Source organism: Canis lupus, chromosome 12, assembly GCF_011100685.1.
Source record: "Canis lupus familiaris isolate Mischka breed German Shepherd chromosome 12, alternate assembly UU_Cfam_GSD_1.0, whole genome shotgun sequence".
In the NCBI taxonomy this organism is placed as follows: Eukaryota; Metazoa; Chordata; class Mammalia; order Carnivora; family Canidae; genus Canis; species Canis lupus.
In genome coordinates, this window is record NC_049233.1 from 11,128,368 (window position 1) to 11,153,500 (window position 25,133).

A 25,133-nucleotide genomic window follows, 5' to 3' on the forward strand; every position below is an offset into this window, starting at 1 on the left:
AAGCCCCTCCTGGGGTATAGGACCCAGGTATGCCCCCTATGCCAGCTACCAAGCCCCTGGTGGATTCTCCACTCCGTTGCAGCATCTGGCAGCTCTATCATGCACTGACTCATACCAGCTCCCTGATGCCGTTTCCGAACGTGCTCCTGTTGAGCCACAACTCCATCCATCTGCCACAGGACTTCCCAGGAGCTTACACTCCATCTGGAGTCCTGGGATATGAGAAACCCCACCAGACGGTAAGAAAATATACTATCAATGACCGGCTGCCAATTTCTCTGTTACAAACAACTTGCTTCTAAAGGTTTGCTTAAAAGTGATTTTTTAAGAATCCTGATAGCACATAGCCACAGAAATCATATTTAAGATGCTGGTTAGACTCCCAGGCTAGCCCACAAAAGCCCTTCTGAACTCATAGTGTACCTGCAGCATAAAACTAAACTGTGCTACTTGACGTACGCATAGCCACCACTTATATTATGGCTTTCACGCTAACACATGCTCTGCATCCCATTTCAGAGAACTGAGCAGGGGGTGTACCCACTGAGGAGGTCAGCGAGGGCTGTGTCAGTCAGGTCCTCCATTTGGGGGAGCAATGACTCTAGGCACGAGTCTTCCCACTCTGTTAGGACTCACAGGTCCTTTAAGTGTGGCCTGCATACCTGAGGGCCTGCTAGGGCCAGGTTTGCTGTGAGGCTGCTACCAGGAGACCTTCTGGAAGGAGGCCAGTGATAACCAATTATGGAGTTTGGTTATTGTCTGTGGCAGTGCTATTTTTCAACAAACTACTGCAGACACAAGGATATGGGTATTTCTCAGTCGGATATTTAGAACTAGAAATGTCACTGATTGTCATGTTCCTGAGTCTTTAAGAGGGATCTTTACAAGCTGCTGTGTATGGTGATTGGGGTCGGGGCTAGATGGGGAGAAGATGTGTTGACACCAAACTGACTGGCAGTTAAGGATGCTAGGCAGGGCTACTAAGCCTCAGCTCTTCTCAGCGGGAGCTCTATAGATTTCCTTCTTCCCACCTCGACCAATCCTGCTCCTGGCCCTGCCAGGCCCTGGGCTGCTTTTCTTCTGAGCAGTTAGAGAGCAATCAGGAAGGCAGGGAATGGAATCTGTGGCCATATGTCCCAGGCATCTGCCTAAAGCAGGAATTGCTGTGCCCACCTGGAGGAAGGCAGGCGTTTACATGGACTGAACAGGGCCTAGAGCCTGAAGCCTGCACTTTGAAACTCCACTATACCCACTAGCACCTTGAACTTTTTCACTAGTATTGCTAACCTCCCAGAGCCTCAGCTTCCTCATCTCTAAACTGAACTTAACATCCTCCTCGCGGGACTGTCCCAAGTAATAAATGAAAGGCGGTAGTAACAACAGCCAAACTTCTTGTCGTAGCTCTTGCCAGCACTGTTCTATACACTAGGATTAACTCATCTAAACTGTACAATGATCCTAATACTTCATAAATGAGGCCCAGAAACGTGCAGCCAGGAATCAACAGGGCCAGGATAACAGACAAAAAGCTCCAATGGAAACAATATAGTAGATAAATGGCAGTCGCTGTTGTGGGTAATGAGCAACACAGGGCAATGCATGGATGCTCAAGTGTGTATTTCCTACCACTAGGGATGTGACTGGCTCCTGCCCAGCACTCCTAAAGCTCTGGCAGTGTCCCTTCCAACTACAACCGCAGACCTAACCCAGCAGTCATCTTAGCAGCACATATTATGCGCTAAACACTGTAACCCTGGTGCTTGTTCAAAGGCCTCCGCATCATTTGACCACCCTGTTTAAAACTGCAAAATGCACTTTAGCCCCCTCACTCCTATTTACCTTCCTTATCTCGTTTTCCCCCCATAGCAGGTATCAGCTTCTATCCTACCACATATTGTATACTTTGTTATTGCCAGTCACCCCGACTAGATCATAGGTTCCCCAAGGGCAGGGAGTTTTATCCCTTTGTTCAATGTTACATCCTCAACACCCTGTATCCTGCTGGACACATGGGAGGCATTCAGCAAGTGCCTGCTGAACGGATGATAAATGAATCTTCGCTGACAGAGAAAATATCCTTACGATATCATTAAACAAAAGAAAGCAGGCCCTTGAATTTCATATTAAATGATCCCATCTGTGTAAATATACCATTGTGTGTATGTGTGTGTATGAACATATGTGTGAGTGCACAGAAGAATCTAGAAAGATACAGGTGAAAATGTTCATTGTGCTCTTTTTGTTGTTGTTCGTTGTGCTTATTTCTAAAACGTAAAGCCAGCTTTAGCTTCCTGCTAAATGTTTAACCAAGACCATATATTATTTCTATGAATCTTTAAAGGTATTTACATCTGAAAACAAATGCACTGTATACACACACATACACACAGCAGGGGCATGCAGCTGGTTATGAAGAGGTCAAAGCAGGAGGTTAGGACTGGCAAAAGCTCAACATTATCCACCCTCCTGGTGGTGGGCCAGAGCTGCACTCTCACTCATGGATTAGCAATGCCGAAACAAATAACAGAATTGGGTCTACAGGGTCTGGGACAGCACAGCACTTCCTTCAGAACTCCTCCAAAAAGGGAATGAATCAAAAAAGGAAAACTATAAAAATCAAACCCACTTTACTGTCTCTGTAAAGCAGTCTCAGAATTGTTTAATCCTCTGTGATTATTTTTAAATTACATTATAATGTTCCAGAAAATGTAAAGCAAGCCTAATATATAAAATGAAGTATTTTGCAACGAAAATTCACTTCACATTAGAGAAGCCTCATCCTCCTGTGCCAGTGTCAAAGAGGAAGTCAGGATAACCGAATTCCACCCAAGACCCTGGGTCTGACTCAGGGTGCCTGCCTCCTCCTCCATGTTACCCACAAACTCTGCATTCAGGTGCTCACAGAGAACGAACCCGCTGACTTACACATCCTCTGTCACCCACAAATCACCGAGGTGCATCAACAACACCACGGACACCAAGTGAGGGCCAGCTGGGGGCCCAGCACAGCGCCAGGTGCCATGAGGTGGCAGGAAAGGAAGCAAGATAATATGTCTGCCCTCAAGGAAGAACCAAAACGCGAGAAACACGGAAGCAAACAATTAGACTCAATGGAGCAGCACTGACTAGACGTGTACTAAGAGTTCTGAGAACAGAGAGGTCAATGGTAAATGTGGGCAAGGAGGCTTCAGAGAAGAGAGCCGGCTGCACTCAGCCTTGCTGAGAGCCGGTGGCCACAGTGTGCCCAGAAGACTGGAGCTGGGGGCTCGGGCTGGGACCTGGGAGGTGGGCCTCGGCGTGCACGACGCAGGACTGCGGGCACAGCGACGCCAGCACTGCCACTTCCCCTGCCCTACCTTCCAGGTGCAGCATGCCGCTGTGCCTGCCGAGTCCCACATGTGTGCAGAGAGCCTCTCCCCAGAGAGGCCAGACTCTCCCTGAATGCAGATGAGTTTCAACCCTATGTGACAGCAGCTTTCCCATCTTGGTTGAGTTTAGGAGCCAGGCAGAACCAGAGAAGACGAGAAGGCAGCACCTGCAAGTTTATCTAGCTCCAAGAACTCTGGTCAACCCAGAGAGATTCAGAACGCTGGTCTGGAAGAGCCTCTACTAGCAGAAATGCAAGCAGTGCTCAGGGCTTAGCTTGAAAGAGCTAAGGAAGAAGTAGCGGCGAAGGCAAAAGGAGAGGAAGCAGTAGGCCAAATCAAGGACCTTGCAAAGGCACAGGAAATAGGAAAAGAGCTGGCCAAGGCAGGGCAGGGAGTAAGTGGCATCTAAAGTGACCAATTACCCTGGTTTGCCAGGGACAGGGACAGAGGGGTGTCCTGGGACTCAAGATGTTCAGTATTAAAACTGGGACAATCTCAGGCAAACCAGGGTTGGGTTGGTCTACCCAGCAGGACCCATACCACCCAGGGATGCTAAGGGGGTGCTGACCTCTTAGTGTTCCATGCCCCCTCCCTTGTGGATCTGTCCTTCCTCATTAACACCCCATAGGGCAACGGGAAGAACAAGGATCTCAACACAGGGAAGTGGCCATGTACCTTTCCTGGCTTGTGTCCTCTCATCTCAACCATGAAGATTGCTGAAGGCCTCAGGTAGAAAACTTTTTATTGTTATTGTAATAAAAGCTAGAATTATAGGCACTATCTTTTACTCAACTGTTTCTCAGGCATTGAGTTCACCAGCCACAAGCCAGGGGAGGGCACAGCACCCTGCCATTAGGGAAGTGCCTTATCTTTACTTGGAAATCAGAAGAAGGAGGGGTGGGCACACCCAGCTCTTGAAATCATCTCCATCCAGTCTCCATCACCCGCTTCCCTCTCAGAGCTTCAATTCGCATCTATATCTCCCCAAGGCAGGTCCCAAGAGGGTACTGATCCATGGCTTCTACACACCCATGAAATCTATTCACTCAACAAGAATTTACTGAGTATTGACTATGGGCAGATACCCTAAGGGACTACAAAGGACAAAAAACAGTAAGATACAGTCTCTGTCTTCAAAAGACTTATGGTTTGGCAGGAGGGATTGGGGAGTGGGGTGGAGAGGTGGAGGTGGTATAGCGAAGGTGAGAACCATTTAATTAGTGAACATATATTTCCTTTGCTGTTAAAATCTGCCAAGAACTGTACTGGAGGAACAGAGACAATAACCAGACAATTGCAAAACCACTGATAAGTGCAATGAGGGTGATATGGGAGCACTCAGGAGGCGCATCTATCCCAGTCACTGAACCAAATACTAAATGATCACCCACTTCACTTTAGCATAGAGGTAAGTGCTATGGAGGATTAAACACACACACACACACACACACACACACACACACACACACACACACACAGTGGTAAGGCCAAGCAGTTAACCAAATGACCTCGGGGATAAAACTCATCCATATGAAACAATTCATGTATCACAGGACATAGAGTGAGGTGCTTACTATAGAATGCAGACCTTCATCACAGGGAGAAACAGCTGGAGAAAGTCCACAAAGCTGCCCAGAGGAGGTGGAAATAAAACCAGAGATGAAATATTGATGGGGAAGGGTTTTCTAGGCAGGAAGAAGCCAATACGTAGCTGTGATTTTTCTCAAAAATGAAACGCAAACATATAGTACTACTGCAAGTGTTTCTAAATGGCACACCCATTCACAGGTCTTTGATTTAAGCAAATAAGGACCTTGCCAATAGTAAGTTTCACAATGGAAGTTACATTTAAATGAAAAGATAAGGCATCAAATCTAAATTCAGCTGAACTGAAACATACTTAATTTTATAATTGCAGGTCCATGTACATACTTGCAGGCATGCAAAGACACACACACACACACATACACACACACTACCCTTGGCTCCTTCCTGTATGTCTATCCTCAAGCCATCCAAACTCCATCTTTCTATTAGAAGAACCCCATATTTCAGGGAAAGAAAAACTGAATTACCAGGAACAATCTACAAATTAATGACTGAGAATCGACTATATTGGTGTTTGCTATAATGATATTCACAAAGTATGAGTAGAAAGGTCACAGTTGGTCTGATGGTACACCAGTCAGTCAATAACAAGTTAACAACTATTGACTGACTGTCTATTTAATGAAGAACCCTGTGCTAGTGTTGGGCAAATGGGAAGGAGGGGCTGGTGAGAGGGATTGGTAGGAAGAAGGCATGATATAGTGAAAAGAAATGGAAGACTCATTAGACAAGGAGCCTGGTCCCAGCTCTACCACTGACAAGGCCTTGGGTAAGGTGATCCCACAGTGAACTTCACCTCCTCATCCATGAACAAATCCCACCAACCTCTTAGGGTCGTTTACACTTCAAAGGAGAGAAGGTAGGCATACAGTGCTCAGAAAAGCAGAAGGACCTACATAATGTATCATGGAGGACTGGAGGTACCTCCCTGACTTCAGAACCTCCTTACTTTTCCAACAATCCCCTGAACCTTTCAAGTAGTCAACCTGTCCCATCTCCTCCACATGGTACTGATAATAGAGGAGCATAAGATCCAAATTAAGCCAACCAGAGGCAACTGGACTCAACTCTACACCTTTGGTTGATCCATTAAAGATCTTTGCTCCTACCTGATGAGAACAAGAAAACTGACTGACCTGGGATGTGGGCTAGAAAAGCCCCATTCTGGGGCTAGAAAGAGAGATCCTGCCTGGAGAAGGAACCAACACTGAAGGAGAAAAATTGGGTCTGGAGCAGTTCATGTGAGTCTCTGGATAAAGCCTCACCTAATGCTAGCATCTATTCCTAGACTAAAACCAGTTTGGGTTGGTTTTCAGTTAATCTCACCTAACAAAATGAAAAAAAAAAATACAGCTAATGCAATTTTACAAATGTCTCTAGTTGCTCACCAAATTCCTGTGGTTCCATAAACTATCCAGGGAGCACTTCCTACCAAGTGTCCTCCTGAGCAGGGAAGATATGAAAGGGCTCAGTCAAGGAACAGATGAAGAAAGGCAATCATAAGCAATAAGACATAAGTGATCACTAGGTCCGCCAATAATTTATTTGATTCCTGTCTTCCAAGACCAGTGAGGGCGGAAGCAGTGGAAGGGGAAAAAGCTCTCAATGATTAGCTGAAGGACCAGGGCCTCTGTCTCCGTTCTATTTCTGCAAGCTTCCTCCAGATGTTTACCTATTCTCTTTTATGGTAACCACGGAAGCGCCCAGAGGAGCAATACCAGTATCCTACTGATTTATTTTATATCTTAAAAAATTACTCAGGGCCTGCAGTACTGAGCTCATGTTCAAATTAAGTTTGCTAGAAATCTAATTTGGGATGAGTAATTTAATTTGGCTACTACAATTAAAAGTGGCGCAGTATTTGTGTTTTAGAGGAAAACCATATTAGATTCATCTAATCTTATTAGGTGAGTATCACATTTAGATCACATTATATCTGGAACAGATATATATTGGATTGATTTCTTTCATAAATCACGCAGGAGACCAATGGGACTAACCTTCTTCTCACTCCCCACACATCCATCTGACACAGGTCAGGACAAGGGTTGAATGTCAATGAGGCCTCCTGGAGAACTCCACTGAACAGCCCAGGAGTTCATGCATCCAAAACATCGCCTACAACAAACCCCTGAGTTCTGCTGATGAGTACACTGAGGGCTCAAGTGGACAAGTGACTTGCTCAGGGTCACAGTCAGTGGCAGAGGAGAGACTACTACTCAGCTCCCTGACCTCTGGTTGGCTCCCTGCCACTTTACCATGTGTGTTCTTAATAAGATCTAACATGAAAAACAGCCAGAGGGTCTCTGAGACCCTCTGCTTCTCACTTAGCTAAAATCATGGAATTCTCAGATACCATCAACCTGCCTCACTGCTGCTCTTAATTCTCCAGAGAAGATAAAGAAGGCAATCTCACTATCTCCAAGGGTAAAAATCCAGAGGCCTGGGACACCTAGGTGGCTCAGTGTTTGAACATCTGCCTTTGACTCGGGTTGTGATCCCAGGGTCCTCAGATGGAGTCCTGCATCAGGCTTACCATGGGGAGTCTGCTTCTCCCTCTGCCTGTGTCTCTGCCTCTCTCTTTGTGTCTCTCCTGAATGAATGAATGAACGAATGAATGAATCTTTAAAAAAAATCCAGAGCCCCAAATCTTTTTTCTTTAGTCCATTTTCTCGATGACTACTTTAAACTCCCTCATTTCAAGATAACTAAAATTTCACAGTAAGAACATTCAAACCATATAATGCGTCAGAAAAAAGAGTCTGCTTTGCTTTTTAAAAATGTTATTAATCTCAGAAGTACTGCTAACCAGGTAGATTCAGTGGGTATGAGAGCACACATTACGATTCTGACTGTAGTGTTAATCTTAAGAAATGAGGTCACAAACTAGAATCAAGGAAAGGAGAAGCTAGATAAAAATATTTATAACAGGACAAGTTAATACATACTGCATAAAAATCTCTTACAAATGATTCAAAAGAAAATGGAACACTTCAAAATAAAAATGGAAAAGAATGCAAAGAGGCAACAATTCTTACACACACACACACACACACACACAATTACTGATGGACTCATGAAAAAACGTTTAAACTCTGTAGAGAAAGCTTACAAATTAAAATGGTGCAGCACTGTATTCAACAATCGAAGTGGCAAAAACCAAAACAACTATAATGCCCACGATAGTCCAGAGTGCTCTGAAATAAGAATCTTCAGACCATGCTGATAAGAGTGTAAATAAGTCCACATTTCTGAAGGTCCATCTGGTAATATGCATCACCAACCTTAACACTGAGCAAGTTCATTCCCAAGAATTTACCCTGAGGAAATAATCAGAGGAATACTCAAAGATTTATCCATGAGGGCATTTATAGCAGTAGTATTCAGAATAATAAAAATCTAGAGAAACCTAACTGTACCATAATGGTAATGTGGTTAAATCAATTACGATATATCAAAACAAAGAATAATACACAGACATTAAAACTCTTGTTTTTGGAAATGATTTAAAGACACGAAAGCTCACAAAATGACATTAAGGAGGCACCTGGGTGGCTCAATCAGTTAAGTGTCTGCCTTCAGCTCAGGTCTTGATCTCAGGGTCATAGGATCAAGCCCCAGTGAGTGTCAGGCCCCCTGTTCAGCGGGGAGCCTGCTTCTCCCTCTCCCTCTGCCCCTACCCTCACGCACTCTCTCTCTCGCTCTCAAATAAATACATAAAATCTATAAAAAAAAAAAATGATGCTAGGGATCCCTGGGTGGCGCAGCGGTTTGGTGCCTGCCTTTGGCCCAGGGCGCGATCCTGGAGACCCAGGATCGAATCCCACATCGGACTCCCAGGACCCCTCTTAGTTGATCTTTAAAAGTTGTAAACTTAGACTTTTTTTCCTTTGAGCCTTTGTAATTTTCTACATTTCTCTCTCTCTGTGTGTGACTATCATAAATAAATAAAAATAACAAAAAAAAGAACCTTTATGAATCAGAATTGGGGAGATAAGTATAATAATTGAGGGGAAAGATATAAATGCCTAGTCATAAAATAAGAAATACTGACATACAGGGATCCCTGGGTGGCTCAGCGGTTTAGCACCTGTCTTTGGCCCAGGACGTGATCCTGGAGACCCAGGATCGAGTTCTGCATCGAGCTCCCTGGATGGAGCCTGCTTCTTCCTCTGCCTGTGTCTCTGCCTGTCTCTCTCTGTGTCTCTCATGAATTAAAAAAAAGAAAGAAAGAAATACTGATAAACATTTACAGAAAGATTTTCAACTCACTAGTAATTTTAAAAATGCAAATTAAAATAATATATTCTTTATCCCTATATCAGATTGACAAACATTTAAAATATTGTGACTATGCAACACCCAATGTTGCTGAGAATATGATGAAATAGGTAATCATATATGCTGCAGGATGGAGTTCAAAATGATATTATATTTCCAACAAGTCGTAAGCCATGATAGAGCAAAAAGCCTTACACAAACCCTTGGATTTTCTAGATATCTGTCAGGAGAAATAAGCATGCAGAATTGTTGGAATAGGAAAAAAAAATGAAACAACTTGAACATCCATTTGTAAAGGACTGGTTAGATGAATAGATTACGGTATGTGTGTGTTTTCACATATTAAAATAGTACACAGCCATGATATTAAGTTATGAGGAAGATCTAAATGTACTAAAGCACAATAGTGTCCACAAAATAAAAAAGCAGGATACAAAACAATATAGATAGTATAATTTCTTGTTTAAAAGTGGGATGTGGGACAGCCCGGGTGGCTCAGCAGTTTAGTGCCACCTTCAGCCCAGGGCGTGATCCTGGAGTCCCGGGATCGAGTCCCACATCGGGCTCCCTGCATGGAGCCTGCTTCTCTCTCTGCCTACGTCTATACCTCTCTCTCTGTGTGCCTCTCATGAATAAATAAATAAAATCTTTTTTTTTAAAGTGGGTATGAATAAAAGTATGTATTATAATGCCTAAGGAAAGGGTATAGAAGGACTCTAAGGAAAATGTTGATAGTAGTTATCTCCAGGGGGTGGAAATGTAGGTGACTTTCATTTCCTTCTTTATACTTTTCTATACATTATACATTTTCAGCTATGAATATGTATTACTCTTATTTATTAAAAATCCTAAACATATATACAAAAGTAACAAGAATGTTTGTACTCACTGCCCGGCTTCAATTTTCATACATGGCTGGACTTTATTTCATCTGTATCCCACTATGGAGCCTACACCTGGATTTTTTAAGATTTTATTTACTTATTTGATAGAGCAAGAGAGAGGTGAGAGAGTACAAGCAGGAGCAGCAGAGGAAGAGAGAGAAGGAGGCTCCCCACTGAGCAAGGAGTCCAATGTGGGGCTTGATTCCAGGACCCTGGGACCACAACCAGAGCCAAAGGCAGACACTGAACTGACTGAGCCACCCAGGCACACCCACCAGGATTATTTTAACATAAATCCTGGATGTAGCATTCATCCATAAATTAACCTCCAAAATATGGAGTTTTTATACTTAGTATACTCAAACTCTCCACTGGATTGTTTTAAAGTAAATATCTGATATTTTATTTGTTCACAAACACTATAGCAGTATCTTTAAAATAAAACCATAAATAACGATATCACACCTAAAAATGAATAATTTTATAATATCAAATATCCAATCAGTGTCCCAAGTTTCTCAACTGTCTCCTAAATGTCTTTTCAGAGTTGGTTTGTTTAAATCAGGGTCCAAACAAGATTTGCATTGGAATTTGGTTGATATGTCTCTTGAGTCTTTTAAAATTTATTACACAGTGCTGCCCCTCCTTTTCCATGCCATTTTATTTATGAGCAACGAATGGGTCATATGATCCAAGAACTTCCTGATTTCATCCTCATGGTGTCTTCTGACATGTTCCTCCATTCTCTGTATTTTCTTCCAATTGAGGTTTAGTTCTAGTGTCTGCTTGACTTCAGGTTCCATTAAGTTTTTGTAAGAATATTTTAAATCACTGTATTATTTTTCTGACAAAATGGTAAGCTAAAACGATTTGAAGGAACCCAAAGAAATACCAGCTTTTCTAATTCATCTATTTCAGCAATGCAATAAACTCAGTATCCAAGAGATTTTTTTCAGAATATAAGCTTGGTCAAGACTTTCTCACACAAGAAAGATGCTCAGTGACTAATCATGGATACATTTATTTTTCCAAATACATTCCTTTTGCATTTTAAATACATCTCGGGGCATCTGGGTGGCTCAATCAGTTAAGCATCTTCCTTTGATCCCGAGGTCCTGGGATGGAGACCTGTATGGGGCTCCCCGCTCAGCAGGGAGTCTGTCTCTCTATCTCTCTGACCCTCCCCCCGCCTTGTGTGCTCTCTCTCAAATATATAAAATCTTTAAAATCAATCAATCCACCTGCCCTTCTGCCTCAGTGGTGAAGTCTATCACTCTCTGAGCAATGGCACTCACTCCACTGGAAGCTTAAGTATAATTGCAGAAGTCTCCTTCAATTTTCCTTTCTTTAAAAAAAAAATGTAATGTAAACACATGCAGGCAGGCATACCTCAGACAGATTGTGGGTTCAGTTCCAGACCATTGCAATAAAGTGAATATAGCAATAAAGTACTTCAAATGAATTTTTGGTTTCTCTGTGCATATAAAAGCTATGTTTATACTATACTGCAGTCCATTAAATGTTCAATAGCATTATGTCTAAAAAATAAATTACATAGCTTAATTTACAATACTTTATTGCTGGGGCACCTGGGTCGGTCAGTTGAGCGTCAGGCTCTTGGCTTCAGCTTGGGTCATGATCTCAAGGTGGTGAGATCGAGCCCCACATTGGGCTCTGTGCTCAGTACACAGTCTGCTTAAAAGACTCTCTCTCCCTCTTCCTCTGCCCCTCCCCCCTCAAATAAATAAATAAATCGTTTAAAAAATAAAATAAAATACTTTATTGCTAAAAACTGCAAACTATCATCTGCTGGAGGAGGGTCCTGCCTCCATGTAGATGGCTGCCAACTGATCAGGGTGGTGGTGGCAGCTGAGGATTGGGGTGTCTGTGGCAGTTTCTTAAAATAAGGTAACAGTGACATTTACTGCATCACTTGGCTCTTCCTTTCCGAATGCTTTCTCTGCAGCACGTGATACTATGTGATAGCATATAACCCACAGCAGAACTTCTTTCAAAACTGGAGTTAATCCTCTCAACACCTGCTGCTGCCGCTTTATCAACTACATTTACATAATACTCTAAATCCTTTGTTGTCATTTCAACAATCTTCACAGCATCTTCACCAGGTGTAGATTCCATCTCAAGAAACCACTTTCTTTGCTCATCGACAGGAAGCAACTCCTCATCTATTAAGGTTTTATCATGAGACAGCAGCAATGCAGTCACCTCTTCAGGGCTCCAATAGTAATATCCGAGAACACTGACCACAGATCACCGTAACAAGTACAAACAGTAACGGAGAGGTTTGAAATATTGTGAAAATTACCCAAATATGACACAGAGACACAATGTGAGAAAATGCTGTTGGAAAAATGGTACTGACAGACGTGCCCAACACAGGGTTGCCACAAAACTCTGCAAAGTGCAATAAAGTGCAGGACAGGGAAAAAAAAAAAAAAAAAGAAAAAGGTGTGCCTGGAAATGAATGAAAATGAAAGATGGAACCAACCATAATTTCACTTCCCTAACTCACTGTTACCTACATGCTTTCTTACCATCTTTATTAGGGATACATATTTTGTACATAACTGTCATCAGTGAATACGGGTTTTAATATCCCTTTGTATTAAAATACTTTAAAAAATTAAAAATGCTTGTAGCTTATGTTAAGGTAAAAAAAAAGAGCAATGGGGGAAGCGTGGGTGGCTCTGTCAGTTAAGCATCTGCCCTAGGCTCAGGTTATGACCCCAGGGTCCTGGGATTGAGCCCCATGTTGGTCTCCATGCTTCTTCCTCTCCCTCTGTCCCTCCCTCCTCCCACTTGCAAGCTCTTTCTCAAACAAATTAATGAAATATTCAGAAATTAAAATTTTCTTTAAATTAAAAAAGAACAATAATATATATACCTATCTCCCTAGCCCAGCTTGAGAAAGAGAACTTTACCATCCCCTAGATAGCTCCATGGGCTCCTCCCACATCCTCTTCTATGCTCCCTTGGCACATGCATGTGGATGTCTAAATGCTACTTCACTACTTTTACAGGTATCTGAACTTTATGTAATTGGGATCACATTGTAGCTATTCTGCAACTCCCTTTTTTACTTAAGTTGTGTTCCCGAGATCCTTCCCTGTTGTCATAGGCAACTATGGTTCATTCAATTTAATTGCACAGCTATATAGCTGTATTCCATAGTGAAACTCCACCCCAATTTATGCTTCAATTTCTATACATAAAATTATATTGTAAATATCATGTTACATTACTACATATCTTCAAAATAATTGTTAATTATAGTACAGTATTATGCTGAGAGAAGAACTATTTTATTTTATAGTTACACAACAGTTGGATATTAATTTTAAGCGTGTGTGTGCCTACTTTGTAAATAATGCATCAGGGAGCATCTCTGTCGAAATAGCTTATTAAATATTGTGTATTATTTCCTTCATAGAGGGAATGTGGGAAAATGGTCCATAAAAGTGGTATTACTGGATCAAAATGTATGAATTAATGATATGGCTTTTTAATATATTGTATAACCATTTTTGCAATATTACGATACCACCAGAATTGGGGATTACCATTAAAAATGTATGCTTTGGGGGATCCCTGGGTGGCTCAGCGGTTTGGCGCCTGCCTTTTTGGCCCAGGGCGGGATCCTGGAGTCCCAGGATCGAGTCCCGCGTCGGGCTCCCGACATGGAGCCTCTTTCTCTCTCCTCCTGTGTCTCTGCTTCTCTCTCTCTCTATGTCTATCATAAATAAATAAATAAATAAATCAATCAATCAATCAATCAATCAATCTTTAAAAATGTGTGCTTTGGGATCCCTGGGTGGCTCAGCGGTTTAGCGCTGCCTTCCGCCGAGGGCGTGATCCTGGAGACCCAGGATCGAGTCCCATGTCGGGCTCCCTGCATGGAGTCTGCTTCTCCTCCCTTTGCCTGTGTCTCTGCCTCTCTCTCTCTCTCTCTCATGAATAAATAAATGAAATCTTAAAAAAAAAATAAAAAAATAAAAATGTATGTTTTAGCTAATATGTTAAAATTAGTATTTTGCTGCCATTTTAATCTACATATCTCTTATTATGAAACTGATCATTTCCCACATATTTGTGTATTGTATGTAGTCATCTAGTCAAGTGTCCCAGCAAGGTTTGAAATTTTTTTAATTAGTTTTTTAAAATTTGTTTGAGCATGTCACAAAATAAAGATACTAATTCTGTCATGGTACTGCAGAGCTTTTCCCAATGTATTGTTACCCCATAATACTCTGTATTTTTCCAATCTATTATTACCCCCAAATACCCCGTATTTTTACAGGAAGAAATCTTGATTTTTTTTTTCTATAGTTTGACTATTCTTTTCCTATCCGAGTGTTTTTCTTTTGTTTCTAAGCAATATTCAATTCAGTAGATTTCCTATGCCTCTACATTTTGCACTTAATTGTTTAATCAATATGTAATTCATTTTGATGAAGTTAGAATGATTTTTTCCAAATTGCTAACTATGCATCAAAATTATTTATTGAATAATCTTTCCTTCCCCACTGATTTCTGATGTCTTCTTTATGACTTAGCAAATCATTTATGCCAGGGTCTGCTTTTGAACTATCCTGCTTTGCTTACCTGCTTCCTCCTCTTATGCCAGCATCACAGTGTTTTACTTACAAAGACCTTATAGTATACTTTAACATCTGGTTCAACTATATATTGTAATATCCAATAGATATAACTCCCTTGTCCCACAGCCATTTCCAGAATTCTACTTATCGTTCCATACGGACTGATAACCCTGTTGTGAAATTTTTAAAATCCTGATGGGACTTTGACAGGAATGGCAATAAACTCATGAACTAATTTCAGAAGTATCCAAATCTTTAGGTTTTTGGTTTGGGTTGTTTTTTTGTTTTGTTTTGTTTTTTTGTTTTTGTTTTTTTTTAAGATTTTACTTATTGGGCAGCCCCGGTGGTGCAGCGGTTTAGTGCCACCTGCAGCCCAGGGTGTGATCCTGGAGACCCCAGATCAAGTCCCACGTGGGGCTCCCTGCATGGAGCCTGCTTCTCCCTCTGCCTGTGTCTTTGCCCCCCACCCCCGTCGTTCATGAATAAATAAATAAAATCTTTAGAAAAAAAAGGTTTTACTTATTTATTTTAGAAAGAAAGAACGCGTGAGAGAGATCAGTGGGATTGGGGGCAGGGACAACGAGAGAAGGAGAGAGAGAATCTCAAGCAGACACCACACTGAGTGTGGAGCCTGACACGGGGCTTGATCTCAAGACCCTGAAATCATGACCTGAGCCGAAATCCAGAGTCAGATGCTTAACCTACTGAGCCACCCAGGATTTCCAAATCCTTAGTTTTTATCTTACTATATACAAGTAATCTCTTTAAGACTTCTTGATCTACAACTAAGCAATCTGCAATGACAATTTTACCCTTTCCTTACAATAGTTATTTTCTAAAGTTACTATTTTTGTAACTTTCTACATAGGCTTTTTGTTTTGATCACAGCTATATCCAATGATGCCTTTATTGGGGCCCCCAAAAGTATAATGACAGGAGGCTGTGTGAACTCAATCTTCCTTATCATATGAAGGAATGGTCATTTTATATATTCTTTTTTAAGTGGTTTGTAAAAATTAGAAGTTGAATTGACTGAATGTTCTTCCGGAATTAATGAGATTATTGCATATTTTTACTTAAATAATTTATGTCAATCAAATGAAAATCTATATATATGAAGCCATTCCTGCATTCCATAACCTACTTGCATATGGTGGAACATTCACACTCTCTATTGTTGAAATCTACCCAATAGAATTTTATCTAAAATTTTTACATTCCTAAGAGAGACTGGTATACAGCTTTCCTTTGGGGGCTTGCCAGATTTGTTATCAGGGTCATGTTTGCTAGAAAAAAGAATCTGGAAGTTTTCCATCTTTCTTCTAAATCCTGGAACAGTTTATATAACACAGAAATTAACTGTTCCTTGAAAGTTTAAAGGAACTTTCAAAGGCCTTATTATATTTTAAAATATTCCACCTGGCACAGGTTTTTGTGTGTGTATGCATGTATGTGCTTACACACACGCCTGTGTTCATATGGACATTACCATACTTGTATACATTTAAAAGGACCCTGTAAGATACTGATCTCTAATAGAACAGGAACAGTTTTATTATAATTTACTGCCCTCCTTTCCCCCAAGAAAAGGAAGTAAATACCCAAGAGGATAAAGTGCTAAGAAATAACCCATTTTCCCAGGCTTTCATTTTAAGACCTCTTTTTTAGAGGCCCATCAGGTATGCTATCGATGGTGATCAGGGAATACTGAATACTGAACCACCCACACTTCATGGAGGCTGACCGAGCTTGGCATCGGTCTACAACTTGGCATCTTGATCTAGGAAACCAAGATCTGAAAAGAAAAGGAGATCACCAGTCTACCTAGGTCACCCTGAATTCTGTGGTAAAGGTCTTCCAATTTTGTAATCCACCGAGCCACCTGTAAGATGCTGTACCTGTTCACAGCAATAATACTAAGGCTTTCTCTACTTACTGCAGGGCTCCTGGACCAACAACTCTGCAAGCACTCCAAGGGAGCCACAAATAAAGATTCAGGATTATTATGGACTTTAAGTCTGTGTCCGCCCCCACCCCCAACCCAAATTCATATGTTGAAATCCTAGCCACCAATCTGATAGTATGAGGACGTGGGGCCTTTGGGAACCAACTTGGTTAAGATGAGTCACAAGGGTGGAGCCCCATGATGGGATTAATGTCCTTATAAGAAGAGTCACCAGAGCTTCCTCTTTTCACAAGGGCACAAAGAAGAGGTCAAGTGAGCACATAGCAAGATGGCGGTCGCCTACAGACCAACATAAGAGGTCTCAGAATGAAACCTGCCTTGCCAACACCTTGATCTTAGATTTCCCAGCCTTCAGAACCGTGAGAAATAAATTTCTATTTTAAGCCACTCGTCTGTGGTATTTTGTTATGGCAGCCCAAGCTGATTAAAGCAAGAGGGTTGTGGTAACGTCTGTCCAAATGAACACTGAGCTATAACTATACACACCGAATAGCCTGCTGTAGAGAGAGATACACCTGAATAAAAACAAGTGGTAAGGAATCTGAATGAAGATGGAATGTCTACTAGAACAGTGGAGGACTGTGCTGTAGGAGCATATGTGAGAACACAAACAGGACTCAAACGGTGACACTGTGCCCAAGAATGAGGCTGTGAACAGGGCAGTAACTGCATTATGTGGTGTGTTGCTTTTTCTTGAGAAAGACACATCTTAGTTCATGTCCTTGTTTACCGAGGATCCATGAAATGTTAGAGGTCAGTGACATGTCAGGATTAGGTCACCTTTTGTCAGTCAAGATGAAGACCATTCAAACAGCCTGGCAGGAAGGCACAGACCTCAAACCCCTCTTTGGTGCTGCAATTCCAGAATTCCATTCAGAATTTCACACAGGCATGCAAGCAGTCCCCCCCCCCCCCCCAAAAAAAAAAAGCAATGACAGAGAAGTTGCTTTCACACCAGTCATGGCCTCACACAGAAGCTTAATCCCTGGCTGGAAGGCAAAACATGTTTGTGGCAAAGCCAAGCAGGCATGTGAAGCGAAGCAGAATGAGGAATGTTTTATTACTGTTCTGGATGCCAGGGGTGGTTAGGTGTATGTTTGGGGTTTTTTAATGACTCCAAAAGACATCTTAAAAAGTCATACTCTTTTGGCAGCTCCAAGATGCAACTGTTACAAGTACTAGCCTCCCAGCAACTAATGCACACACTGATTTTCTCACAAGCACCCTTTCCTTTCTGGGGGTTTTCAACCAAATTACATTCTCTCTTTCTCTCCCTAACTCCCTCTATGCCTGTGTGGGGTTTTTTGTTTTTGTTTTTGTTTCATTTTTAAAAAAGATTTTATTTATTTATTCATGAGAGACACGGACAGAGACAGAGGCAGACATAGGCAGAGGGAGAAGCAGGCTCCATGCAGGAAGCCCGATGTGGGACTTGATCCTGGGACTCCCGGATCATACCCTGAGCCAAAGGCAGACGCTCAACCGCTAAGCCACTCAGCCGTCCCTGTGCATGTGTTTCTTGTGTGTGTGTGTGTGTGTGTGTGCGCGCGCGCGTGTGCTTTCCCACACATAGAGGCATATGCTACACAACTGAAGGCCAAATCCAACTGAACAGATTTATCATTTGGGGGGTCAAATGGTGGAAAAAGAAAAACTGTTGGTACAATTTTCAATCTGAACTATTTAGGTATTGCAAGATTTTCCTTCTAATGGTAGAAAACGACACTAACAATTCTAAATTAGTGACTTGAGAGTAAATAGTTTCTTCTTTATAAAATGAATTGGATTTATCAAGACTTGTGTTCAAGTGAATTTCTCCTGCTGCACTAAGTCAAATAAAGACAGGCCGTCCTAAAGCTTGAGAGTACTTGAGGGAGCACAGGGTCAACCTGTGCTCTTCTTATCACTAATCTGGGAACCCCCAAATCAAGATACTTCACCCTGCTGAGACTCTGAGAGGTCTGCCTTATGGTACTAAAGGCTGCAGAGAATAATTCACAGCATTTTGTCAGTTAAAATTCAACTGAAATAAACACCCAAGACTAGCTTCGGTGATCCTAAAATCCATCTACCCAGAGAAGCCCAATGGTGTAGCTGGTTTGGGAAGCCAAAGCTGAGGAAGGTCACTTACCCCCTCCAGAGCCTCCAAACTGAGAACATCGGTAGGAAAATCAGCTGGGATACGTCATGACAAGCCTTCAACTATTTATTTATTTTATTTTATTTTTTAAAGATTTTATCTATTCATTCATGAGAGACACACACAGAGAGAGAGGCAGAGACACAGGCAGAGGGAGAAGCAGGCTCCATGCAGGGAGCCTGACACAGGACTCAATCCCAGGTCTCCAGGATCAGGCCCTGGGCCCAAGGCAGCGCTAAACCATTGAGCAACCCGGGCTGCCCAGGCCTTCAACAATTTATAAAACTTTTCAACTAAGAATACATTAATAAGTTACTGTAAAATGAAAATTCCCTCTTTTTCAGGGAGTATATCTACTTTAACTTAACTATATGCTACCTAAAATTTTCTTTCTTAGATTTTCCCCAAAATGAATTCTAAAGCAAAAAGCATTCCATTGGAAAAAAATCCATAAACACTAAATTTTTTAATACTTTTATTTACCTCATCTCTAACTGAACTAATCAGTGACAAATAATATATTTGCTGTGAAGAGAGTTAATTTCCTGGATTAAATGTGCACATAAACACATAAATGTGACAATATTTTGAGATATATGACACTAATAAAGGTAACATTTATTGGGCCAACTACTGGAAGACTGGGCACTTTACCTGGATTACCTCAGTTAATCCTTACAACAATCTATAAAGTAGGTGCTATTCTCACTCCCATTTTATAGATAAGGTTTAAACGAGGAGACTCATTAATGTAATTTAATCTCTACTAACCTAGAATATGAGTTCAGTGTTTATGTTGGCTATAAAAGGGTTGAATAAGCATATGAGAAATTAAGCAGAATTGTAGAAAGCATGGTTAAAACCTACTAGAAGAGCCTACGTTTTAAACAGACTGAAAAGCAGATGCTAACTGCAAGCCTTACAGTGGGAACTGTTTGGGAAGGTTCTGCCTGAAACCAGGCTATGGATTCAGACCTTCACTTGTTAAAAGCAGGTGTCCTCCCACTGTTACTTCCAATAATTAGTTTAAATGAGTAAGGTTTCTATAGCTGATCCAGTATAGTGGATGTCAGCAGCCACTCTCCCCGGTAGCCACTTTCCTTCTTCCCCAAGCAACAGTCATCTTTGTCTCCTCCTCCTCGCCCTGCACTCCTCCAGGAGAGGGGTAGACCAATCAGAAAAACCTCCCATCCCTGCCAATCAACAGACGGCATTTACTTGACTACTGGGATTGGCTGAGGAGTGGGCATGTGGTTCTGGCCAATGAAATGCCAAGGTTGGTGTGCTGGGGATGGAATTCTGAGAATGATACTTTCTCAGTCTTTTAAGAAGTTACTGGCAAGGATGCTTCTTTCCTTCAAGCCAAAGGGATTCAACTATGAGCCCAGGAACTTCCGCAGCCATTCGGCCTCCCTGAGAAAAGCCAACCTGGGGATGAACTGACATCACAGAAGAGTAACAGAGAGATGAAAAGATACTGGATGGTTGACATCATGTTGATGTCGGCTGCTATTTCACACCCACAATGCAATCCACCCTATCCCGGACCTTCACAGGTACCATGAGCCATTTGATTAATTCCCTGTGCTGTGGGAGCCCCTTTGAGTTGGGTTTGACGATGGTCACAACCCCAAAGGGTCCGACTGATAAATGAGAAGAAAGCACCAATTCACAGCTTTCTCCTGCATGTTCTTGGATTTTACTTGACACCATTTCTTAACTGTTTCAAGTGGTTTTGTGTTGGCTTTCAAGAAACACTTTCAAGAAATTATGAGTGGCCTTGAACAAGTCACTTGACTTTCCTGAGTCTTCCCAATTGCAAAAAGGATGAAGTTTGACTAGAAGATTTCTTTTGCTCCTTCCAGCCCTCACAGCCAACAGTCCTATGTGGCTGACCTCATAATGTACTCCACCAAACAAAAAACACCTCTTTGAATAGAAACATCCCTTGCAATATAATCCAAGCAATCTGCATCTTTGTTTGGATAGATATTTCCCGTTTGCACCTCTCTATCCCCACTTCTGCACTCAGTTCTGTGCCTGCCCCTCTTCCCAAGGGTCTGATCTCTATGGAAAACACCAGCATGGCTCCCAGCCGTCTAGCTTCTGGTTGAGTGTGCCTAACAGAATACACCATCAGGAGACAAGAGAACTGGGCAGCCCGGGTGGCTCAGCAGTTTAGCGCTGCCTTAGGCCCGGGGCCTGATCCTGGAGACCCGGGATCCAGTCCCGCATCGGGCTCCCTGCGTGGAGCCTGCTTCTCCCTCTGCCTGTGTCTCTGCCTCTCTCTCTCTCTCTCTCTCATAAATAAATGAATAAATAAATAAATAAATAAATAAATAAATAAATAAAATCTTAAAAAAAAAAAAAAAAAGGAGACAGGAGAACTGACAAGGGAGTTTGATGAGGATATTTCGTCTCTTGGCTCTTTCCCAGCTGTGTGGCTGAAGGCTGACTGCATCTCCCCACCAGAGAGAGCCTTTCCATGGAGCTTCTCTTTCCAGTTCTAATAACCGATCCTTCCCTCTTTCTTCTTTCAGGACTACGCATGGTAACAGCTCCCTCACACATAGCTAGCCATGGGGTAGTTCCACATCTTGTGCTCGGATCTCTTAACCCTGCCTACACCACTTAAACAGTCTCTTCAGGAGAGTCTTTTGGATGACTCCACTTGAATGAACCACCTGTTTCTTCCTGGAACCCCAAGACACAATGGCTTAAAAATTAAATCAAAATCAAGCACAGGGCAGCTCTGGTGGCACAGCGGTTTAGCGCTGCCTGCAACGCAGGGTGTGATCCTGGAGACCCGGGATCGAGTCCCATGTCAGGCTCCCTGCGTGGAGCCTGCTTCTCCCTCTGCCTGTGTCTCTGCCTCTCTCTCTCTCTCTCTGTCGCTCATGAATAGATAAAGAAAATCTTAAAAAAAAAAAATCAAACACAACAACAACAAAAAAAGAGGCAATCAACTTTCAGTCTCACATAAGAGAGATGAAAAGTATGGCACCTGCCAAGAAAAACAACCTGCGCACACCAAGACAATCAAATTAGACACCCACCACCCTCCTTTCCCCATTGTTACTGAGGATTGTGGGAAACAGTCATCTCTTGCCATGCCAGGATTTAAACATTAACCAAAAAAAATCTGTTTATACACAAACTTATTGACCCTTCAGACAACTTCTGTGTGAGACGTGGCAAAGGAATCACAGCTATGTGCCCATTTTCTAGAGGGACACACTGAGTCTGGAAGAAAACACAGGGCTAGAGATGATTTGAACAAACAAAAACCCTAGAAATGTCCAGGGCCAGATCAAAGGCTCCTTGGTTCAACAATCTGCCTCTTATAGGCTCTGCGGGATTTCTCAGAGCAGCCTTCTCTACTACAATTCTCCAGAAAGGTCTAATTTAATTCCCCCTGAACACATCTAGAGCTACCACCAGTGACTGTCCTCTGTCACCTTCACTATTCACAACCACTCTGCAAAGTCGAGAGAGACAAGGCACATTCCAAGTGATGCTGAATGCCAATATGTGAATCCACAATCACCAACCATTTCCCAAAGAAACTCTTCCAGAAATTATGGGTGACCAGACCCACAGCAGCCTTTCTCCCCTTATTGGCACATTTTCCACTCCATAGATACCAAAGAAATACTATTAGGACCCCTTCATCACAAAACATTTCAGAGCGGCTACCTGTTTCAGGATTAAGACGCTTAATCTTTCAGGGTCGTCCTGCTTCCATGTCTTCCTCCTTCAGCATCCTCCAGAGCCAGGGCCTGTAGGAGTGACCCAAAAAGCATATTCAGGATATTTGGCTTCAACACGGGAAAGATCCTATGGATCAGGAGAGACTGGAGAAGCAGCCAAAGCTGGAGCCCTGAAGAATCCAACAGCCGATGGACCTGCCCAGGAGGAGGACCCTGCAAAGGCTGCTGAGGAAGGTCCCCGAGGGAGAAGAGCATTTAGGAGAGAAAGACACCCACCTCTATTCCAGTTACTCAGGCCTGAAACCCAGGAGTCTCTGTGACTCCCCTCTTTCCCTCACACGCCACATCCAGTCCACCAACAAAGGATGTCACCTGATTCTTCAAAATACATCCAGACTTACCACTTCTCATCACCCCACCAGCAGCTTCTCTCCTTGGATTACTGCAAGGACTTCCTAACTGGTCTCCCTACTTTCACCCTTGCTTGCCTTTCAACAATCTGTCTATTATGTGGATCAAACTGTACTATGGGTTGGATTGCATCTCCCCCAGATTCTTAGGTTGAAGTCCTAGCCCCCAGTACCTCAGAATGACCTTATTTGGAAATCGGGTTATTGTGGATGTAATTAGCTATTAAGATGAGATCATCTCGGAGTAGGGTGGGTCTCTAATCCAGTACGACTGGTGCCCTTATAAAAAGGGGAAATTAGGACGCAGGCAGTCACACAGAGAGAACGCTGCTGTGTGAAGGTTGGCGTTTTGCTGCCTAAGACCAGGAGCTACCAGAAGCTGGGAGGGGGGCCTGGAACAGATCCTTCCCTAGTGCCTTCAGAGGAAGTGAGGCCCTGCCGACACCTTGATCTGGGACTTCTGGCCTCCAGAACTGTGAGAAAATACCCCACTGTTATTCAAGCCACCCAGTTTGAGGTATTTTGTTATGGCAGCCCGAGCCGCCTGATGCACCATGCTCCCTACGGCAGCCTCAGCGATCATTTAAAAATCACTCTTCTGCTCAAAAGACTTGGAGAGTGTTTCATCTCTTCTCAATATAAAAGACAAAGTACTTGAAATGACCTTCGGGGCCCACGTGACCTGGCCCATCCTCTTCCTTGACCTTTCTTTCTCCCACTCTGCCCATCTTCAATTTCCTCTAGCTAGAATGGCTTCTTCAAACATCCTAAGCAGGCTCCTCCCTCAAGACTTTTTGCATTTGCTCTTCACTCTGCCCAGAACACTCCTCTCCTGGGGCATCCTTTACTTTTTTCAGGTTCTGGTGACAATGTCACTCTCTTAGAGGGACCCTCCCCCACCGCCCCAGCCCCTGTCCTATCCCCCCCACCCACCTTCTCTGTTCTATTTTTTTTGGTAGCATTTACTAGCATCTGACATCTGTTTATATTTTTTTACCTTCTTCCCTCATGCCAAGTCTATCAACTCCCCATAAGCAGGGGCATGGTGTTATGATACATGCCAGAGCCTGGCACAGAGGAGTGTGCTCAAGAAACAGTTGCAGAGAGATTTGTTGGTGGAATGAAGGAAACCAAGAGAAATGAGAGGAGCAAAAAGGAGAAAGCTGTCCAACATCAAAAGTAGCAGAGTCCAGAAAGATAAGGAGTGAAGTGTCCATTGGTTGTGGCAATATGGAGGCTGCAGGTGCCCTGACGATGACAGTCCCTGTGGAGGGCAGGAGCCCTCCGCAGAAAATCCAGCTGGGTCCCTCCCCTGTGCCACATACACCTCCCATAGGCAGGAACCAGCCCAAGTGAGCTGTGTCAACTGAGGAGCAAAATCTGAGGGCACATTCTTTCCAGACATCTGTCTGTAAGGACAGGAGGAGAAGGAATGAGAACTAGAGAGTAAAGGTTTGAGGTTTGGTTTCAGCCAGGAGACTGAAGGGGGTGAGGTCCCAGGAGCCACAGAAGATGTAGAAAACTCATGTATAGGAAGAAGGTTCTCTCTGGCCAAGAGGAGAGATGTGTCCATCTCTGAGTGGAAGAAAATCAGGTTGGGATGAGACCCAATGTCAGTATCCACAAGGGAGCAGAGGCAGGAACCTGAGTGGGCCCAAGCTGAGCTGTTTGAACTTGTCAATGAATAAACAAAGCCAGGTTGTCTCCTGAACGAAGGAAGGGCAGACAAGAGCTTGACAAGGGGTGTGGTGTGGAACACCCCATCAAGGGGAATCATGTAGGTACACGGGCAGCCTGAAAACCAGAAGCCGCCTTAAACTTTGTGCCCTCAGTGCCTCATTGGTCTCACCCAGTGGCAACCAGGGTTGGAGAGCTGGTTGCTGGCCAGCAGCACTGAGGGCCCAGCTGAAACTAGAAGCCATGGTTTCACAGAAGCACAATCCACAGGGCTTTGGGGTGGGGGTGGGGGGTTCTGGATTAGTAGAATCTTCCCAAAACTGAATCCAGAGGCCTCCACAGCTCCATCCGCTTCTGTCAAGGCTGCACCATTGTCCAGGATCCCAGAGTCAGCCCCTAGAGAGCCCTCTGAACACTCCCCAGACTCCTCCCCACAGGTCATAAATTGGGCCCTGTACCCCACAAGAGGG

At 43.0% G+C, this 25,133-nt stretch overlaps 1 protein-coding gene across 20 annotated transcripts in view; it reads right to left on the minus strand.

Annotated features, from left to right (window-relative positions):
- Positions 1-25,133, minus strand: part of TRERF1 (transcriptional regulating factor 1) — a 204,622-nt gene that overhangs the window by 97,444 nt on the left and 82,045 nt on the right. For 16 of the 20 annotated variants that reach the window (XM_038554069.1, XM_038554067.1, XM_038554066.1 and 13 more), the window contains one exon: positions 22,563-22,645. The exons of the other annotated variants lie outside the window; for them this stretch is intronic. The gene's annotated coding sequence lies outside the window, so the exon portion shown is untranslated. The remainder of the gene's footprint in view (positions 1-22,562; positions 22,646-25,133) is intronic. 20 annotated transcript variants of the gene reach the window in all.